The sequence below is a fragment of the Panthera uncia genome (genome assembly GCF_023721935.1).
Source record: "Panthera uncia isolate 11264 chromosome A3 unlocalized genomic scaffold, Puncia_PCG_1.0 HiC_scaffold_11, whole genome shotgun sequence".
Taxonomy (NCBI): Eukaryota; Metazoa; Chordata; class Mammalia; order Carnivora; family Felidae; genus Panthera; species Panthera uncia.
Genome location: NW_026057578.1, coordinates 63087369 through 63100010, shown reverse-complemented (window position 1 = coordinate 63100010; position 12642 = coordinate 63087369). Strand labels below are relative to the sequence as shown.

General features: G+C 52.3%; 1 long non-coding RNA gene across 1 annotated transcript; it reads right to left on the bottom strand.

Moving 5' to 3' along the window:
• Positions 1-4125: 4125 nt before the first annotated feature.
• Positions 4126-8097, bottom strand: LOC125936969 (uncharacterized). The gene is made up of 3 exons (XR_007462180.1): positions 7973-8097; positions 7534-7628; positions 4126-4494 (listed from the first exon to the last, which is right to left on the bottom strand). It is a non-coding gene; the product is annotated as an uncharacterized LOC125936969 (long non-coding RNA).
• Positions 8098-12642: the final 4545 nt, after the last annotated feature.

Sequence of the window (12642 nt, the reverse complement as noted above, 5' to 3'; positions counted from 1 at the left end):
GCAGCTCCCTTAAGGGTGGGGAATTGTCCCAGCTGGATTGTGGCCCATGGTGGACAGCATGTAGGCAATGTCTGCGGTACAGTGGGTACTGGGGCCCTTAGGATGGATTCCCCACGACTATGTGAGCCAAGGAGCTCTAGTCTAGGGGGTGGCAGGAATTGGGGAAAGTACTATCCAAAGCCAGATAGAGGGCAGCTCAGAGTTCCAGAGGCTAAGATCTATCAGAGTTACTCCAGCCAGTGGCTGTGGATGTGGGCACAGTGTCTGCCTGCCCCCCTTAAGGTGAGAACGCAGATATTAAGGGCCAAGGCAGGGAGGCTGGGGTTTAGGACAGGTATTCAGATCCAAGAGAAAATTGGATTGCTAAGAGGAAAGCCAAATGATCAATTATCAATTGCTGTGTAGCAATCACTCCAAAACTTAGTGGCTTAAAACAACAGCAATCATTTATTTTACTCATGAATCTGCGACTGGGACAGGGCTTGGTAGGGATGGCTCATCTCTGCTCCTTGTGTATCAGCCGGGACAATTTGACTAGAGTTGGAAGATCCACTTTCAAGATGGTGCACTGGCATGTTGGCAAATGAGTGCTGGTTGCTGCTTGGAGCTTAGCCAGATCTGGGGCAGGGGAGTGGGGGAGGACTCAGCTCTTTTCCACAGGGGCCTCTCAACAGGGCTTCCTTACAGCTTGGTGGCTTGTTCCAAGAGCTAGTGTCCCAAGAGAATAGGGCAAAAGCTGTATTGCCTTTCCCGACCTAGCCTCAGAAGTCATATGATGTCATTTCTGCCATTATTACAAGCCTATTACAGATTTAAGGGGAAGAAACATAGACCACCACCCTCTTCATACACACACACACACACACACACACACACACCTCAACAAGAAGACTATCAAAGACACAGTAAAAGAAGGGTACATGGGATTGAGATATTGTTGTTGCATTCTTTAGAAAATCAAATCTGCCACACAAAGGTAAATTACTCATACTACTGCCATCATCCCTTTTCAACAAATATTTTTTTGAGAACTTACCATCTGCTAACCGAACCAGAGGACCCAGTCCCTGCTTTCTTGATAACCCCTTTACATCTTACCTATCAGTCTGTGAGCTTCTTGAAAGCAGGGATAGAAGGAACATACTTCAACATCACAAAGGCCATATATGAAAGACCCACAGCTAATATCATCCTCAATGAGGAAAAACTGAGTTTTTCTCCTAAGGTCAGGAACACTACAGGGATATCCACTCTCACCTCTGTTGTTCAACATAGTACCAGGAGTCCTAGTCTCAGCAATCAGACAACAAAAAGAAATAAAATCCATACAAATTGGCAAGGAAAAAGTCAAACTTTCACTGTTCGCCGATGACACGATACTCTATGTGGAAAACCAAAAAAAAAAAAAAAAAACTCCACCAAAAAATTGCTAGAACTGAAATATGAATTCAGCAGAGTCGCAAGATATAAAATCAACATGCAGAAATCTGTTGCATTTCAATACACCAACAATGAAGCAACAGAAAAAGAAATCAAGGAATCGATACCATTTACAATTGCACCAAAAACCATGAGATACCCAGGAATAAACCTAACCAAAAAGGTAAAAGATCTCTATGTTGAAAACTATAGATCGCTAATGAAAGAAATTGAAGAAGACACAAAGAAATGGAAGAATATTCCATGCTTATGGATTGGAAGAACAAATATTGTTAAAATGTCGATACTACCCAAGGTAATCTACAGATTCAGTGCAATCCCTACCAAAATAGCACCAGCATTCTTCACAGATCTAGAACAAACAATTCTAAAATTTGTATGGAACCAGAAAAGACTCCAACTAGCCAGGGTAATACTGAAAAAGAAAACCAAAGCTCGAGGTTTCACAATTCTGGACTTCAAGCTGTATTAGAAAGCTGTAATCATCAGGCAGCATGGTACTGGCACAAAAACAGACACATAGATCAATGCAACAGAATAGAGAACCCAAAAATGGACCCACAAATGTATGGCCAACTAATCTTTGACAAAGCTGGAAAAAACATCCAACGGAAAAAAAGACAGCCTCTTCAGCAAATGGTATTGAGAAAACTGGACAGAGACATGCAGAAGAATGAATCTGGACTACTTTTTTACACCGTACATACACACACACACACACACACACACACACAAAATCAAAATGGATGAAAGACCTAAATGTGAGACAGGAAACCATCAAAATCCTAGAGGAAAACACAGGCAGCAACCTCTTCGACCTCGGCCACAGCAACTTCTTACTAGACATGTCTCCAGAGGCAAGGGACACAAAAGCAAAAATGAACTATTGGGACCTCATCAAGATAAAAAGCTTCTGTACAGTGAAGGAAACAATCAGCAAAACTAAAAGGCAACTAATGGGATGGGAGAAGATATTTGCAAACGACATATCTTTTACATGGCTAGTATCCAAAATCTATAAAGAACTTCTCAGACTCAACACCTCAGAAACAAATAATCCAGTGAAGAAATGGGCAAAAGACATGAATAGCCACTTTTCCAAAGAAGACATCCAGATGGCCAACCGACACATGAAAAAATGCTCAACATCCCTCATCATCAGGGAGATACAAATCAAAACCACAATGAGATACCACCTCACACCTGCCAGAATGGCTGACATTAACAACTGAGGCAACAACAGATTTTGGCGAAGATGCAGAGAGGATCTCTTTTGCACTGCTGGTGGGAATGCAAACTGATGAGCCACTCTGGAAAACAGTATAGAGGTTCCTCAAAAAATTAAAAATAGAACTACCCTATGGCCCACAATTGCACTACTAGATATTTATCCAAGGGATACAGGTATGCTGTTTCGAAGGGATGTAGACACCCCAATGTTTGTAGCAGCACTATCAACAATAGCCAAAGTATGAAAAGATCCCAAATATCCATTGACTGATGAACGGATTAAGAAGATGCGTTATGTATATACAATGGAATACCACCCGGTGATGAAAAAGAATAAAATCTTGCCATTTGCGACCACGTGGATGAAACTAGAGTGTATTAGGCTAAGTGAATAAGTCAGTCAGAGAAAGACAAATACCATATAATTTCACTCATGTGGAATTTAAGAAACAAAACAGATGAACATAGGGGAAGGGAAGGAAAAATAAAATAAGATAAAAACAGAGAGGGAGGCAAACCATAAGAAACTCTTCAATATAGGGGACAAACTGAGGGTTGCTGGAGGGGCGGTGGGTGGGTGGGGGCATGAGCTAAATGGGGGATGGGCATTAAGGAGGGCACTTGTCGGGATGAGCACTGGGTATAATATGTAAGTGAGGAATCACTGGATTCTACTCCTAAAGCCAATACTACACTGTATGTTAACTAACTTGAATCCAAATAAAAATCAAAAAAAAAAAAAAGAGGAGAGGGGTGCCTGGGTGGCTCAGTTGGTTAAGCGTCCGACTTCGGCTCAGGTCATGATCTCACGGTCCGTGAGTTCAAGCCCCGCATCGGGCTCTGTGCTGACAGCTCAGAGCCTGGAGCCTGTTTCAGATTCTGTGTCTCCCTCTCTCTCTCTCTGCCCATCCCCTATTCATGCTCTGTCCCTCTCTGTCTCAAAAATAAATAAACGTTAAAAAAATTAAAAAAAAAAAGAAGAAATCAAGGGGTTATGGTACCATGAGATGGTGTAATGGTGGGAATGAGTATAGGAAGGTGACGTGGGGACTGGAACAGGGCCGCAGCCCCAACCTGGGGGAGGAAGAGTGTCAGGAAAGTTTTCCAGAGAAAGTAACATCTCATCTGAGTCCTGAAAAATAAGGGGTTTGGGAATGGGGGAGAGGTTTCCAGAGAGAGGCAACAGCACATACAAAGATCCACAGGAGGGAAAGATACCCCTCAGCTTTGCTGCAGTGACAAACAACCCCCAAATCTCAGAGGTTTACAGCCACGCACATTATTTCTCGCTCATATTAAATGCAGGCTGCAGGCCAGCTGTGACTGTGCTTTGAGCTGGGGCTCCGCTCCATCTTCTCTTTCATCCTGTAACACAAGCTGGAGTGACACCTGTCTGGGGGCATGAGAGCAAAAGAAGAAAGAGTCCTGGTAGCAACGTACAATGTCTCTAAAAGCTTCTGTTCATCCACTCGCATTTATTAGTCGATCCTGTCATGTGGCCAAGCCCAGGGCCAATGAGGCAGGGACATAGGCTTCTCCCGTAAAGGAATAAGTGGGTGGTGATGAATATGTATGACCGGAGTGGAAGAGCCCATGGAGATCACTCGGGATGGCTGAAGCCGGGAGGAAGCAGTGGGCAGCTGGATATATGCGCAAAGTCCGATGACAAAGGACCTCAGAAACCATGCTAAAGCGTCTAAATTTCATCCTGAGGTTAACAGGTGCCATTAGAGGAATGTAAACACGGAGTGGCACAATCATATCTGTGCTCTAAATTGGTGGCTCTGGCTGATTCTTGATAGAAGGGTTAGAAAAGGCATCACACTGGGGAGTGGGGAGAAAGGAAACAATATTTGTTTAGTGCCTTTTATGTGCCGGGCACCAAGCCTCCACATTCCATAGAAGACTAGAATAGTAGCCCACCCATCACCTCATTCTTCCATGTCTGGACTCACAGTCTCTGCAGATCAGGCACTGGGCCATACAGTCCCTCCCCGCCCTCCCCCACGCAACATCACCGACTGGAGTGGGAATCACCTGACCAAAGATGAGCCTAAGATTCTCCACCCCCCCTCCATCCTTCTGTCTGTCTTCCTCTTCCTCTCCTCCTGTCCTTTCCCTCTCCCTCCCTCTATCCCCTGAGTTCTGAACGGGGGGGGGGGGGGGGGGGCAGAGATTTCAGAGTGCCTCCCGAGTGGCTGAACGAGGGACTCAATGAAAAACGAGGAGGGAAGTATTAAAAGGAGTAGCAACAGGGAAAGCTTCTCTTCAGAGAGAAAACAAGGATGCTCAGATGGGAGCGGAGGAGAGATGACTCTGCCATCGGGAGGGAGGAAAAGCCTTGATTTCTAACTACTGTCCAGTTTCTGGTTCCATCCCTATTAAGGACAATGGGGTTCCCTGCCCTTGAATCCATGTGCTACCCCTGAATCCTTACAATAAATTTATTCTTTTGTTTATTCTATTAGTCCGAGTGGATTTCTGTGATTTGTACCTCAAAGTACCTTGACTAAGATATTTTAATTCTCTGAGTCCCCCTAAGTTCACCCCAGGCATAATGGGGCCATGAATCCATCCAGACTTTACCAGCTTGGGACCACGGCTGCTGTACGGCCTGCCCTGGTCACAGTGGGCTCCTGCCCGGCAGGGGCTCACAAAGACCGAAGGTCACGAGCCCCAGGGTCCGGTGGTTGAAACCTCAGGAGGGCAGAGATGGCTTTTCCTAGAACCTAGAGCCGTCTTCCTGACACCTGCAATGAACTCTCAACCACTGGGAGCTGGAAGTGCCCAGGGAGCGGAACTTGGAGTGGAAAGGACTGGGGGTAGGTGGGGAGAGCTTACTGGTAAAGCTGCCCCAGTGAAGTGGGTCAAAGCCAAATGGCGGGAGGAAAGAACTCAGGTTTTCCATAGCTGCTGGACTTGTACTTAACCTCTCAGAGCCTCAGGGTCACCACCTGTAAAATGGAGCTGTAGGTGGGCCTGGTGCATGGAAGAATCATGAGATTATGTGAGATACCACAGTGCCCGGCATATAATAGCCATTCAGCAAATTCTTCCTATTATTATTATCCTATTATCTTGCTATTATAGAGGAACTAAGGGCAGTAAGGCTTATGGTTTATAGTATGGGTTTTGGCATCAAGGACTGAAACTTCAGAGGCTTTTTTTTACCAGCTGCATGGCTGCATTGGTCGAGTTGCTTAACCTCTGAGCCTGTCTCCTCCTCTGTAAATGCTGATAATACCCATTTTATACGGTTATTGGGAACCAGAGGTTGCATTAACTTTATCCCTAATCCCAAATGCAACTGTATTCAATTCAACAAGAATTTGTTGAATGCTTACTGTGTGCCAAGCACCGGGTCATTATTCTCATTTTACAAATGAGCAAAATAGGCTCCAAGATTGAGTAATTTACTGAGGTGGTGGGTCTGGACCAAGGGCTCAGGCCTGTCTGATGACAAAGCCTGTGCCCACTGCCCTACTCACCCTACTTTCCCCAAATGTGAGCATTTACTAACAGTGCAACTATACTAGAATGATTGGAACAGAGACGGCAACTGCCAAAGGGCCCACCACACCTGTCATCACAAACCCGAATGCCACAGTGCTACCAGAGGACATCTATTTGAGGCTGACATTGACCTGGTCCCTCTGCAGCAGCCTTGCGCACAGGTTGTCCTAAGCTATGTGCCCTCCCCAGCAGGGCTGTATCTTGTTTCTACCTACTTTAGCAGAGCATTTGCACAGCACTGTGCATAAATTAATTAGCACACATTCTTCTATAAGAAACAGCCCCTGGATTTTAGCCTTAATTCACAGAGACAACAAAATAAAGTATTGGATTTCCAAGTTAAGAACAATCTGACTTTTTTCAGGTTCCCTTTCAAGAAATGCAGAACTTGATGGAAAACCGTGTGTGACTGCTTTCAACGGCTGGGTGAGAGTGCCCTCTTGCTCAGGTGCTACCCAAATCAGGAGAGCCAAGATCAGGCACCAGCCAGGGGGAGGGGCTATCACTGATGAGCGGGACTGATGCATTGTAATTAATGCTAATAAAAATAGATACTGCAGGAGAGAGTAGTGCCAAGCCAGGAATCCCTACTCCCGGATAGAATTTCTCACAGGTAATGGAAAGAAGAAGAAGGAAAAAAAAAAAAAAAGTCACTTCTTATAGGAAACCTGATCTACACGTTGCCTACAGAGGATTTTTGTAAAGTAACTAAGGAAATGCAACTAAAGACAGCAGCCCCAGAAAAATTAGACTAACTCTGCGTTGAAAACTTTCTTTCCTGCAACCCAAGGGAACCTGGTAACGCCATAGGCAGTCAGATAACACTCAGAATTTCTAAGAGCAGCGCGTTTAGTCTGCAGCTTCTATGCAGCTCTAAGGGGACTCCAACACCCAGTGCTTCTGGTTGGAGGAAGCCGACACAACGCTGAGACTTCCCCTACGAAGAGGAGGAGAGCTAGGAGGGAAGACCGGGAGAGAGGGGGAGGAAAGGGGCCATTTTCCTATTGGCCTGGTACTTCGCAGTTGCTGCTGTCAGTCAAATCCCACTGGTCATTCTGCCGTCCATTCAAACATTCCCCGGGCGCCCACGGTGTGCAAGGCAGATCCAGATTCTCCGGGAGGGGGCGATAGGATAAGAGGGTGAAACGCTGGTATCTGTGCCCCAAGGATGGTGTGATCAGACCATGGCAACCTAGTGCGCCTCCGAGGGAGCGCGCCCCACTTCTAGTGGCCTCTCTGGCAGCGCAAATGTCCGGTTAGTGGTGGGGGAAGTGGGTAGGGAGGAACCAGCGGGCCTTCCCGGCGCCCTCTGGCTGGTCCACTAGAGGCCTGGGGGGAACTGCGACTCACCCAACGACCTGGACTCTGAGACCTGCCGCTTGGGGGCGCTCGCGGGCAGACCCTGCCGAAGGCACGTTTAGGGACGAAAAGGACCTCTGAGGCTCCTACGAAAAGAAAAATACCAAAAAGAAAAACCGGGCGGCGGATTCAGGCGGCTTCCTGAACCCAAAGCCGAGAGTCTGACCGCCTCCCCCGGAGCCCGGCCCGCAGTGCCCGCTCCCCAACCTCTCCCCAGGCAAAGGGGCCCGGCGTCCCCTGCCAGCCCGGGAGGGAGCGTGGCGCGGGCAGGAAGGGACCCCAGCACTGAGCCGTGACCGCGGGCGGGGACAGAAGGGCCGGGCGTCGTCGGACCGCGGGCAGCGCCCCTGGCCTGGGTACCCGCCTCGGGTCCCGCTTGGTCCCCGCTCGGTCCCGGCGCCTCCGCGGGCCGAGTCACAGGTTTACCGACCTCCAAACCGGCCCCGAGCCCTAGTTCTCGCTCTTTTCGTTTGAACAAGAGCCCCTGTGAGCCCGTGCGACCTCCAACCCGTTGTCTCCGGAGGGCCCTCTAGACTGCCCCGTGGGTCCTGAGCAAAAGCCCCAGAGAAGGACGGTGCTACTCCAGCCTTTGGGGGCCTGTGACCGTGCAGGCATGTGCGGCGCTGGCGACGCCCGGAGTCGCATCGTTACGGGACGGCTGCGGCCGAGATCCCAGTGCCCGAAACCTTGCCCTGGCTGGGGGCGCCGTGGGGACCACTTTCTGAAATGGAGATTCACGTGAGCGGAATGCCTGCGCCTTGACTGCCCCCAAACGCTGGGCAACACAGACCGCCATGGGGTGCTGGGTTTTGCCAATACCCCCTCGGGTCCGCGAGGCAGCCACGCAGCCTGAGGGGGCGAAGGGCCCGGCGGCTGCGGCGGCGGGGAGGCGCCCGGAGTCTCAGCGCACACCAGCCCTGCTCCGCTAGCCCGCTTTCAACGAAACTGGCCTCCGAGGCCCGAGCCGGAGGCCGGGTCTCTCAGCGAGTTTGCTGCGGGAACAGCGGGCTCTGGGATTGCGGACGCCCGGTACAGTCCCCCCAGCCACCCCGGAGAGGCGACGCCCCAGAACCCAACCCGGTGCGAGCTGCGGGGAGGGCCTGAGGCGGCAGGGTCAGGGCCAAACTCTGCCCAGGGGATTCCTGCAGCCTTTAAGCCTGGAAAAAAATAAATAAATAAAGATTAAAAACAAAACAAAAAAAAGCTTCTGGTCTTCTGGTTTTGCATGGAGCCCCCCCCACCACCACCACCACCACCGTCCCCTCCTCTGCTGGTGGAAATAGCCTACAAGCAGCTGCTCCTTAGATCACCCTCTTCTTTCCAAACTGGCCTCAACCCAAAGTCAGAGAAGCCCTTTGGGGGCTGGTGCGGCTGCTTTCTCCCTTTCCCAAAAGTTCTGCTAGTGGGTAATGTACTGGCCCTGGGCTGGGTCATCTGTGGGGGCCCAAGGGCTTTGTGCTGGGGAGCTTCCAGCCCAACTCCAGACATAAAGGCCCCAGACTGTCCCTGACCAAGAGTCAGGGGCAAAGGCATTCTGTCAGAGTGAGCTCATTGGAGCACACCCATCCACCTGTGCTGCTGCCTTCCAGACAGTCCCATCCCAGGGGACTGCCAGCACACTTTGGAGGTCAAAGGAGACATTTCAGTGAGTCCCAAATTTCCACGTGTCTGCTAAAGTTTTCTCCTTCCCAGCCATGGAGCTTCTCCTATTTGTGCTTGAAGAGATGGCAAATGCAGGCCTCCCCAGCATGTCTCAGGGAAAGAAAGAATATGGGATTGGGTAGATTGGGATAGGTTAGACCCAAGGCTTCTCCAGCAGCTGCTTTGAGCACTGGCACCGGGGGCTAGGATTGCCTTAAGGTCAGGCTGGCAAATCCTCCCCCAGTCAGCTCCCCCGTGCTCTGTCCTGTGGCAAAGCCTTCCAGGGAAGGGGCTGGACAAGAAGGGGCTTCAGATTGTGAAGAGAGCCCAGCTAAGCTTGGAACCCTTTTAGGGCAGGCCCTCAGCTGTCCCTGCCAGCAAGAGGTTCTAGCTCAGACCTGTGAGAACTGGGTTTCTACAAACATGGGAGGAAGGGGAGAGTTGGTGGCATATGGACACACACCCATACATTGGGTGATGGTGTTCCAGGTTTTCTGTGCTTGCTCTGTGATGGCTTTTTACATGGCATGCATGATATTATCCAGGTCGGCATCTGTTCTCTTGGCAGGGGTGACTCTTGGGTTTGGCAGCCAGGGGCCCCAAAGAGGGCAAAGCTGGAAAGAACAGTGAGTCTGAAGTTCCAGAAAATCTGCCTTAGCTGAACACGGCAGGACCCAGTCCTGGAGAAAGTTCAGTCTTGAAGCTCCCAAGAGTCCAGGGAGGGGGACATTCATAGTGGAAGCTGCGGCTGAGGATGCTAAGGTTACCTGCTTTTTCAAAGTTAAGATTCTCAGACCCACCCCCCAGCTCAGAATCAGCGGGGATGTGAAAGATCATGCAAGCCCCATCTAAGAGTGGGAGAAGGTGAGGTAGAGCAGACCATAAACTGGTCCAAAGTCTTACACCAGGAACTTACTGTCCAGTCCCACTCACTGGCACCAGACCATGGTGCTCCCCCACAGCCCCAGCCTGTCCTTGCCAAGAGGTAGGATGGCCATGGTGAGAGCTGGGACCAGCCTGCTGTCATTAACCTTGTGGCTGAAGATGAGGTCTTAGAAAGAGTAGGTTGCCCATTCTTGGGGGTCAGCAAGGTAGACTCTGAACGTTAGTGAGGCCAGGGGTAAATATTTCCCCCATGTCTCCCAGAGTCCTCTGAGACCGACTTTTGCGTGAACCTTGTGTGGCAGCACGCAGGACTCCGCATAGGGTGGCCTGGATGCAGCAGGCCCCCTCCCAGACAACAGACACAGCCTCTGAAGATGCCACCTGGATTTCTGCAGGGAACTGTCCCTGGCACTGGCTTGGAACCTACTTTGACAGCCCTGGTCTCAACACACACAGGAGGAGGCGGGAGAGGCCTCCAAAAACAGGCCTTAGGGCGAGTCCCAGGGTTCCACTTTTTCATGTCTGCAACTCCCCCAGAAGACTTCTAGAATACTAGAGGAGGAGGAAACTTTTGGAAATCTTGCTAAGGAAATGAACACTTACAGAAATAAACACAAGCTTTTCTCATAGACACCAAGCAAAGCAAAAACTTGAACCCAGGGTTCTACCGTCTCCCATCCGGTGCTCCTAACACAAACTGCAGAGAAAATGTAAAAGGGTGGGAAGGAAAAGAGATGTGGCCTAGACACCGGTTCCACAGTTCCAAGCTGAGGGCAGAGCCCAGGCTCGGTACTGGCTTGGGTCCTGGAACTGGGAGCAGGGTTGACTCCAGCCTCCAACAGCTCAGAGCAAAGAAGGGAAACGGAAGTGGAAAGGACCAGTCCGGGAAGAAGCTAAGCCCCGGGCTTTTTCAAAACCGTAGGAACAGCAGCAACACCGCCCCCCTTCCACCCCCAGATCCTCCACCTACTCCCCCTGCCCTCCTCCCAGAGAACCAGCACCACGTGTTCCCACACGCGCCCTTGCAAAGACGCACACACACAAAAAAACAGGATCCCCCTTTTATCACCCTTATTCCGGAGCTCAGTGATCTGGTTCCCAGGCTGGAAGTGCCCGGAGCCGAGTCTGAGCTCAGAGGCCGGAGAAGGGGTGGGTCTTACTCCCACTCCGTCTTCCCCGACCACCCACGGGGTTAGCGCCACGATCGGCCTAGACTCCTTGCCCTCGCCTCCCCGTGGGCCGACTGCCCGAGCTGCAGATAGGAGTCAATTTCCGTAGAGGCCCCATGTTAGTGCCTGGCGCTTCCCGTGGGGCCGTGGGACCCGTGGGGTTAAGTGTGAGTCCCCGCCTGGCGAAGAGCAGAGAGCGCCGAGCTGGGGCGGTACCGACCTCGGGGCAGCCGGCCGGGTTAGGAGAGAGAGAGGGAAGGCGGGATCCTCCAAGAAGTTGATTCTCAGGCGTCCGCCTGCGGCCACTGCCAAATCTTCTCCACTTCTGTCTCCTACTCCCTCCCCCTTTCCCTCGAAGACCGCCCAGGTCCGGAGTTCCTAGGATGGGGGCGGGGCGCTGTCGGCAGGAAAAGCCAAATCTTTGAGAGGCGCCCAAGCACGTCCAAACTCTCCCATCCTACTGGCCCGATCCTGGGCAGAATCTATCCCCAACACTGCGGCCCCGGGAGGACGCTGAAGACCCGGAGTGGCGGTAGGGTAGCCGGTAGGGCCTCGTGAAAGCTGCTCAAAATTTCTTCCCCCTCGAGGTACCCTCCACCCCCTTCCTCCCCTTCCTCCCGGCACCCTCTTAAACAGTCCCCCGCCTTCTCCTCTCCCCTCTTCCCCCCCCCCCCGGTCCCCCCCCTTTCCTCCCCACCCCCCCCCCCCCCCCCCCCCCCCCCCCCCGCGTCGGTCCCCTCCCTAGCTCTTTGGGCGTCCGCCCCGTCAATCACCACCGCCGCCGGCCTCTGCCCGGTCCTCTCCACCTCCCAGGTTCTTGGAGCGCCTCCCGATCCCGTCTCGGGCCGCCCTCCGCTTTGCGCGGAGCCGGGCGATCTGTCAGCGGAGCCGGTCGGGGGGGAGCCGCCCGACCCGCCGGGGCTCGGGTTACCAGTGACTGACAGCGTCTCCATGGCGAATAATTTGACTCCGACTATTGTCTGGCGCGGGCAGGCCCCGGGTCAGATAACCAGACCAATCAGGGCGCGGGCCGCCGCGCCTCATGCCCGCTTAGAATAATATTATTAAAAAAGCAGCGAGCGAGCTAGACGGGAGGGAGAGCGAGCGAGAAACGAGCGAGGGAGCGGCGGGCGGGCGCGGAGCATGCGGAGCGGCGCCCCGGGCGGCCCCCGGGCTTGGACGAGGGCGCGGGCGAGGCGCGCAGGCGGCCGGGGCGCAGAGGAGCGCGGGAGCCGCGGCGGGCGCGAGGACGTACTGCAGTGACTCGGAGTTCGCCGGGAGCCAGCGCGGGGCCAGGGGGGCCCGCCCCGCCCGCCTCTCAGCCCCGGACGGCCCGGAGGGGAGGCGCCCATGCGGGACGGCGCAGCGCGGTGAGGGCGCGCGCGGGCGGGCGGGGGCACAGCCG